Source organism: Homarus americanus, unplaced genomic scaffold, assembly GCF_018991925.1.
Source record: "Homarus americanus isolate GMGI-L3 unplaced genomic scaffold, GMGI_Hamer_2.0 scaffold46583, whole genome shotgun sequence".
Taxonomy (NCBI): Eukaryota; Metazoa; Arthropoda; class Malacostraca; order Decapoda; family Nephropidae; genus Homarus; species Homarus americanus.
This window is the reverse complement of record NW_024731675.1, coordinates 1,875,555-1,883,229: the sequence shown is the minus strand read 5'-3', so window position 1 is coordinate 1,883,229 and position 7,675 is coordinate 1,875,555. Positions and strand designations below refer to the sequence as shown.

The window sequence follows — 7,675 nt, the reverse complement described above, 5'->3', positions numbered from 1 at the left end:
CTTTTATAGATAGATACAGTACAGTACTACAGTAAATAATATAAAATGTAAACTTTTATAGATAGATACAGTACAGTACTACAGTAAACAATATAAAATGTAAACTTTTATAGATAGATACAGTACAGTACTACATAAACAATATAAAATGTAAACTTTTATAGATAGATACAGTACAGTACTACAGTAAACAATATAAAATGTATACTTTTATAGATAGATACAGTATAGTACTACAGTAAACAATATAAAATGTATACTTTTATAGATAGATACAGTACAGTACTACAGTAAACAATATAAAATGTAAACTTTTATAGATAGATACAGTACAGTACTACAGTGAACAATATAAAATGTATACTTTTATAGATAGATACAGTACAGTACTACAGTAAACAATATAAAATGTATACTTTTATAGATAGATACAGTACTACAGTAAACAATATAAAATGTAAACTTTTATAGATAGATACAGTACAGTACTACAGTAAACAATATAAAATGTATACTTTTATAGATAGATACAGTACAATACTACAGTAAACAATATAAAATGTGTACTTTTATAGATAGATACAGTACAGTACTACAGTAAACAATATAAAATGTATACTTTTATAGATAGATACAGTACAGTACTACAGTAAATAATATAAAATGTAAACTTTTATAGATAGATACAGTACAGTACTACAGTAAACAATATAAAATGTAAACTTTTATAGATAGATACAGTACAGTACTACATAAACAATATAAAATGTAAACTTTTATAGATAGATACAGTACAGTACTACAGTAAACAATATAAAATGTATACTTTTATAGATAGATACAGTACAGTACTACAGTAAACAATATAAAATGTATACTTTTATAGATAGATACAGTACAGTACTACAGTAAACAATATAAAATGTAAACTTTTATAGATAGATACAGTACAGTACTACAGTAAACAATATAAAATGTATACTTTTATAGATAGATACAGTACAGTACTACAGTAAACAATATAAAATGTTACTTTTATAGATAGATACAGTACAGTACTACAGTAAACAATATAAAATGTATATAAAATGTAGTACTACAGTACAGATACAGTACAGTACTACAGTAAACAATATAAAATGTAAACTTTTATAGATAGATACAGTACAGTACTACAGTAAACAATATAAAATGTAAACTTTTATAGATAGATACAGTACAGTACTACAGTAAACAATATAAAATGTGTACTTTTATAGATAGATACAGTACAGTACTACAGTAAACAATATAAAATGTATACTTTTATAGATAGATACAGTACAGTACTACAGTAAACAATATAAAATGTAAACTTTTATAGATAGATACAGTACAGTACTACAGTAAACAATATAAAATGTAAACTTTTATAGATAGATACAGTACAGTACTACAGTAAACAATATAAAATGTAAACTTTTATAGATAGATACAGTACAGTACTACAGTAAACAATATAAAATGTAAACTTTTTATAGATAGATACAGTACAGTACTGATAAAGCAATATAAAATGTAAACTTTTTATAGATAGACAGTACAGTACTACAGTAAACAATATAAAATGTATACTTTTATAGATAGATACAGTACAGTACTACAGTAAACAATATAAAATGTAAACTTTTATAGATAGATACAGTACAGTACACAGTAAACAATATATAATGTAAACTTTTATAGATAGATACAGTACAGTAATACAGTAAACAATATAAAATGTAAACTTTTATATAGATGTACAGTACTACAGTAAACAATATAAAATGTAAACTTTATAGATAGATACAGTACAGTACTACAGTAAACAATATAAAATGTAAACTTTTATAGATAGATACAGTACAGTACTACAGTAAACAATATAAAATGTAAACTTTTATAGATAGATACAGTACAGTACTACAGTAAACAATATAAAATGTATACTTTTATAGATAGATACAGTACAGTACTACAGTAAACAATATAAAATGTAAACTTTTATAGATAGATACAGTACTACAGTACTACAGTAAACAATATAAAATGTAAACTTTTATAGATAGATACAGTACAGTACTACAGTAAACAATATAAAATGTAAACTTTTATAGATAGAGTACAGTACTACAGTAAACAATATAAAATGTATACTTTTATAGATAGATACAGTACAGTACTACAGTAAACAATATAAAATGTATACTTTTATAGATAGATACAGTACAGTACTACAGTAAACAATATAAAATGTATACTTTTATAGATAGATACAGTACAGTACTACAGTAAACAATATAAAATGTATACTTTTATAGATAGATACAGTACAGTACTACAGTAAACAATATAAAATGTATACTTTTATAGATAGATACAGTACAGTACTACAGTAAACAATATAAAATGTGTACTTTTATAGATAGATACAGTACAGTACTACAGTAAACAATATAAATTGTATACTTTTATAGATAGATACAGTACAGTACTACAGTAAACAATATATAATGTATACTTTTATAGATAGATACAGTACAGTACTACAGTAAACAATATACAATTATATACAGTACAGAAGCAGCCAACATACTGTATAGAGTAAAGCTGCACCACCCACAGGCTTGTTTCATCATCTGTGGACCATTGTTAACAGTACCGCACACACACTGTATGATGCTGCACCACCCACAGGCTTGTTTCATCATCTGTGGACCAATGTTTACAGTACCTCACACACTGTATGATGCTGCACCACCCACAGGCTTGTTTCATCATCTGTGGACCATTGTTAACAGTACCTCACACACTGTATGATGCTGCACCACCCACAGGCTTGTTTCATCATCTGTGGACCATTGTTTACAGTACCTCACACACTGTATGATGCTGCACCACCCACAGGCTTGTTTCATCATCTGTGGACCATTGTTTACAGTACCTCACACACTGTATGATGCTGCACCACCACAGGCTTGTTTCATCATCTGTGGACCATTGTTTACACCTCACACACTGTATGATGCTGCACCACCCACAGGCTTGTTTCATCATCTGTGGACCATTGTTTACAGTACCTCACACACTGTATGATGCTGCACCACCCACAGGCTTCATCATCTGTGGACCCATCTATTACCTCACACTGATGCTGCACCACCCACAGGCTTGTTTCATCATCCCATTGTTTACAGTACCTCGCTCATTATTACCTCACACACTGTATGATGTGGCACCATCCTGTTACAAACGTAATAAATAAAGTACTGATAAATCCCAGTGCTCTTTTAACCTTGTTTATTATAATATAGGAAATAACTGTCAACAAGTTGCCACTTTACATGAGTGATGTTCCTCGTAAATGTGACCTGTTCCCAGGGCAAATTTGGGAGACAACCTAACTTATATAAGTATTAAGAGAATAATCACACACTCTCATACAGAGTATTCCAAGAGTTCACAACTCTCACACCAGAAAAGTTTGCCCAGAGTATTCCAAGAGTTCACAACTCTCACGCCGGAAAAGTTTGCCCTCACAGTTTTCTGGACTTGTGGCTTCTTCAAGGTTGAGCTGTGACCCCTTGTGGGGCAGACGTCCGCCAGCTCCAGGTATGTACACTCAACCCAGTAGTGTGCCCTATACTCTTTGATTAGGTCGCCCGTGTGTAGTATAAGCTGGGTAGTTGCAGGCGCTCCAATCTCTCTGGGTAACTGAGGTTCTGTAGAGCAGGCACCAATCTGGTGGTCCTCCTTTAGACGTTTTCAATCAACCGACAGTCTCTAGTATAACCTCGGGGACCAGAAAAATAAACACATAAGTTGAGGTTTGGGAGGGAGATAGGAAGGAACTGGTGGTGGACGAGTGGAACAAGCTTACCAAATTTGTAGTAAGTGCTGGAATGCTGGAAAGTTTTAAAAGGAGGCTAGATAGATTCATGGATGATAGAGAGTGGTAGTAACTCTCGACAGGAGCTGCCATGCACAGACCAACCGGCCTATTGCAGACTCCTTAGTTTCTTATATAACTCCTTAACAAACCCAACTTGTGCAACTGAAACAGATTCATTGGTGCTGCTGCATCAAACACTCGGCTGATGGCAACATAATATTGATTATAATGAACAATAGTCACACCAGTGCTGACAAATTAAGTAATTCAGTGATGTACAGTAAAGTTCTTTATGATGGTAAGTCAGTGGGTGGAAGAAATGGGTTGTAATGGTCGGTGTTCCAGTTGATAGTAAAAACCTCCTCTATTATTGTTTATTTTATATAATGGCATAATTTGTGCATTAAGGAAATATTTATTGTGTTAGAACTTTTGTCTTAGGAGCTCTGAAGGGGATCAGCATTGTGGGCAGTTTGGTGAGGTTAGGTTCTTATATATTTAGATTTGCTTTATTCAAAACTGACCTTTTTTTAGTTTAACAAATTTATTGGCAGGGCTTGTAGTACAGTTTGCCTATTCTGAGTAATTCAGTCAGGTCTTGACACTGAGGGTGGTATCACTTCTCACTGTCACGCAGGACAGAGGTTCACACACAAAGAAATACATCATATTCATTAACAACTATAAATGTATATAGGTCAGGTTCATATGGATAATGTCACTGTTCACTGCCATGCAGGACAGAGGTTCGTACACAAAGAGTTGCATCATATTCATTGACAGTACATATACATATATGTAAACACACACACACACACACACACACATATACATACATATCCGTATATACATACACATATACATGTACACGTACATATACATGCACACACGCACACATACATACATATACGTCGGTCAGATTCATGTGGGTAATGTCACTTTTCACTGCCATACAGGACAGAGGTTCGTACACAAAGAATGCATCATATTCATTGACACTATATATAGGTCAGATTCATGTGGGTAATGCCACTGTTCACTGCCACGCAGGACAGAGGTTCATACACAAAGAAGGAAATACATCACATTCACCAGCAGCATATATAGGTCAGTGGATCACATACATTGGAGTCATATTCTAATTGAAGACTAATCAGTATGGGCTAGCAAATTTGGGATAAACAGCAAGAATGACCTTAATTTATTGTACAAACGGGTGAATCTTTTAGAGAAAAAAAAATATATTTTTTTACAAAATTCGCCCATTTGCCCCAAAAAATGAGGGTCAGATATGAGTAAAATAAATCTAAATACATACACACAAAAAACTATGGTTCCAAAAGTATTGATAATGTGATTATCGTCAAGAAAATAATTAAGTTGTCATTATTTTTCTCGGTTCATTTAGTGAGGAGTATCCTGCGGCCCTTGAGGGAGGCCTTATATAAAACTATGAAGACATTAGTGGTGAAGAACACACAGACAACATTTACGCAATTAAAGGTAATTAATAATATTATATAGTAATTTTATAATTTTTAGAGTATTTAATTATCAAATGTAAGGTAAAAGTGTTGCATTGTGTTGGCCGTGAGAGGGAGCGTGAGCCTGGGCCGCCATGTCAACACAGCAGCTTCGTCTGGTGAAGTAAATTGGTTTGTGTTGGTGTAATATTGTGTTGTGAGGATTGATTAATGTGAAGGAGATGTGTGCAGGGATTATGGTGGCAGGGAGAGACCCTTAGGGCAAGGGCTCTCCTGGCACAGGTTAGAGTTTACCCTCAATTATATAATGTATAATAATTATTATATTTACGTCTGATTTTGCTGTATAAATGTGTTTCAATTATTAACTAACATATAATAAAATAAACTGTGGCCACAGAAAATACTTTAAACTATTGTAACAAAATCGACCAAGTTGAGATGTAAAATTACTGATAAAAGGAAGATAAAAGTTGATTAAATTCTAAATCCATTTGTTAATACTACACCTGAAGGTATAGACTGACCTAACACAGTGAGTGTAATGCATCCTGTCATAGTTAAACCAACCCTTTGGTGGCCACCACTGAACCACACAGTATCACTTGTTACCATTTGGAACTTTAATTGATGGCTCTAAAATGTGATATACAGTCAATTTTATTGTTTACATTTTTTGGTACAAATTAATAATTAAAAAGTTTTGATTTGGGGGAAAAATTGGACATTGTCAATAACCTTATGGGAAAACTATGTACAGTGTAGGTAATTAATTTGTATTATTATAGTATTAGTATTGATTATATAATTAATTTAGGGAAACCTAACCTAACCTACTTCAACTTAACCTAACCATGCACTATACCGAGATCTGATTGGTTAACACAAAAATTAATAAAATGCAAACTATCTTTCTTATACAGTACTTAATTTGTGACATAAATGCCATAGAAGAAAAGTGTTTTAGAATGGTCAAAACTACTGATTACAACCATAAAATGGTTAACAATCTTTGGGTGGCCACAAATGTCTTAATATTATATTAATTAATAAAATTGATACAAGTTTTTATTTTAATTATAAATACTGTACCAGTATTTTTTGTTCTTCTCTAACTCTGAACATAAATCACCTGTAGTGGACAGGGCATGAGGCAAATTATGTGGTAAAACACGGTCAAGAACTGATCGCGCGACACTAAACTGACGTCTCTACGTGTTCTGTACGCCAAAAAATTAACCGTTTACCGTAGACCATCTGCCAAAAGACACGACGTGGCAGCCAGTGTTGTCGTGCGCTCTTAAGTCAATAAACACTGAATCCTGTCTTACTTAACTTGTCAATAAATGACAGAGCCTCATATTGGGGGTTTTATTGCCATAAATATTGTCTTTTTTCTTATAGGCTTTACTATCCAGATTCCTGAGTCTATTATCTGCACAAATACCTTATTTATTTTGACATTTGGCTCAATAGGTTCTTAAACCTATTCTATACACAGTATAAATAATGAGAATCATATTGTTAGAATCAAATCCCATAATACTGTTTGAGTTTTGATACATTTACAATTATTTTGAGTAGTATTGGTTAATGAGTGAACCTTACTGTATGTTCTTATACTTGACTCCCTAGTTATGACGGCTTGTGGGAGTTGCCTGTTTATCAAATAGTAAATTATCTGCAAGACCCATCGTCACATTGATAGCCTGACCTGGGGGACAAGATTGTTTATTAATGGCTCTACCATATATGACATTATTACTTGTAATGAAACCATTTGGAAATATAACCAATTATACAAGAGAACTTTATTTATGACAACTAATAAATCAACATTTTATGAATTATTATAGTAGTAATGATAATATAAGATAGGAAAGAATTATATAAAGTAAAGTACTGTATTGTACTGTACGCCAACCAACAACTGAAAGAAAAGTATTTGTTCTCAAATAAGACAATAATGATAATGTTTTATAGTAACATGGAGAGAAAATACTACTGTACAGTACTGTACTCTACTGCCTTGTGACTCAATACAATAAAATTTGCCTTCTTTTTTAGAGCCAAAGTGTGAAGAATTTGTTCAAGCAAGACCAGGTTACTTTTTCTACGAGGAGTCGTTGAACGCCTGTATGGTGTAAGCAGGTGGCAGTTGAGAAGGAGTGTTCACATATTGCAGTGCTTGTACCAAATATCAGGGCAGCTGCATAAAGCTTGTGTATATGAGGCAGTCCATTTGAGAAACGACACGCGACATTCACTTACCGGAAGA

At 32.7% G+C, this 7,675-nt stretch overlaps 1 long non-coding RNA gene across 1 annotated transcript; it reads right to left on the bottom strand.

The window, feature by feature from the left end:
- Positions 1 to 2,954: 2,954 nt before the first annotated feature.
- Positions 2,955 to 3,320, bottom strand: LOC121867750. The gene is made up of 3 exons (XR_006089235.1): positions 3,222 to 3,320; positions 3,032 to 3,101; positions 2,955 to 2,965 (listed from the first exon to the last, which is right to left on the bottom strand). It is a non-coding gene; the product is annotated as an uncharacterized LOC121867750 (long non-coding RNA).
- Positions 3,321 to 7,675: the final 4,355 nt, after the last annotated feature.